The sequence below is a fragment of the Notechis scutatus genome, chromosome 12 (genome assembly GCF_049901735.1).
Source record: "Notechis scutatus isolate UNSWTSFEM ecotype Mainland chromosome 12, rNotScu1.2, whole genome shotgun sequence".
In the NCBI taxonomy this organism is placed as follows: domain Eukaryota; kingdom Metazoa; phylum Chordata; class Lepidosauria; order Squamata; family Elapidae; genus Notechis; species Notechis scutatus.
Window position 1 is genome coordinate 11445784 of NC_142020.1, and position 1971 is coordinate 11447754.

Genomic DNA, 1971 nt, shown 5'->3' on the forward strand with positions numbered 1-1971 from the left:
GAATACGTCAGCTGCAACTACAATACAAGAGCAAACAATAGATACAAACTCAAGGTAAACTGCACCAAACTTGATTGCAGGAAATACAACTTCAGCAACAGAGTGATCAATGTTTGGAATACTCTACCTGACTGTGGTTTCTTCCCCAAACCCCAAAAACTTTAACCTTAAGACTGTCTACTACTGACCTCACCCCTTTCCTAAGAGGTCTGTAGGGGGCATTCATAAGCGCACCAACGTGCCCACCATCCCTGTCCTATTGTTTCTTTTTATTCGTATCCATTTCATGTATTCATAACCATGTTTATATTTATACCTGTTATCTAGTACTTGCTTGACAAATAAATAAAAATAAATAGTTCATGAATGGTGATCACGTGACTCTCCGATGCTACAATCAACATAAATACGTCATATACCAATCATCTGAATTTTGATCACACAACTATGGGGATACTGCAACAGTTGTAAGGGCGAGGCCATTCATATGTCACTTTTTTTCAGTGCTGTTGTAACTTTGAACAGACGCTAAGCAAATGGTTGTAAATTGAGGATCACCTGTGTAGTATATTATTTGTTCAAAACTTTTTTAAAAAATCAGAAGGAGAAACTCTGGCTTAGAATTCGCAGCTACTGACTTACTTTTAGTTCAAGCAATCCTCTTCTTTCTTTTAAAACTTTTCAAAGATCCAGAGACTGGCCAATTGATAAGGCAAGCCTAAACACTGGCCAATTGATAAGGCAAGCCAAACACTGGCCAATTGATAAGACCAGCTAATGCATACCACAGATCAGAATGCTCTGAACCAAATTGTTGTCAAAATATTCAAAGCTAATATTTATCTTTAGCAAACATACAACAGTTGTGATGAATGGAAAGTGGAAAACGCAACTGTACAAGTATTGTTTTTCAAAGAATGAAAGCCTGGAGAATGCAAATGTGGATGAAAAAAAAATGTAACACTTCCTGTTTATTAAAACACCTGGATGGCAACAACACGATTGAAATTATTTTTTAAAACCCTGGGAAATATTTTGTTGAACACAAATGGAAAAGATGCAGTTGATCATTTTCATTATCCTATAAAGGCCTTCCTTTACCAGTGAAATTTATCCTATAAAGGCCTTCCTTTAGTAATGATGATCAAAAGGGAATAAAACCAATTTCACAAAAAGGCATTAATTTCAATAGAGGAAAGGGAACATTACATGTTAATCAACTGCAAATCGAATTTGCAGATGAAAAAGGCATTCATTTCAGGAGGAAAGGGAATAATATCAAATTCAGATAAGAGATGGCGTTCATCAGATTAAAAAAAAAAAAATCAAAGGTAGAGATAAGATTTCCATTCATCATGAAGTAAAGCTGAATTTACAGAAAAAGTTCCCCCTTCCTTCATCTAACAATCAAGAAAAATAAAACTGAATTTACAGAGGGGAGAAAAAAAAAAGACATTAAACTGAAGAGGAAAAAAATAAGTTCAAAGAAGACAAAGGCATGCCTTGACTTAAAACGTCTCCAATTTACTGAAGAAAAAAAGGCTTATTAACCCACTGAAAAGAAGTCGAATTTTTACCAGATCCCATTTCTCAAATAGTGAAGCGAAATAAATAAATAATTCCCCGCGCTGAGGTGGGTGACGAATAAATTTAACAAATAAAATACATAAAAATAAAAGAAAATAAAAACCGGATTTACTGAAAAAGGAGGCTTTTATTTCACGAAGAAATGGACTATATATGAATGAGAAAGGTGTTGTTGTTTTTTAAGCAGTTTATATGAATGCCATTTATCACGGAATAACGTCGCGTGTCCAGAAAGAGAACCTATTTATTCAGGGGGACGCGAAATAAAAAAATCAGAGAATTTCCAGACGAAAAGGGGGAAGGAAGGGGCCCAATCCAGGATCCCCGGCCTGGCCCAAGGCCCGAACCCCGAGACGGACCCGCCCCGTCCCGCCCAAAAGGCCT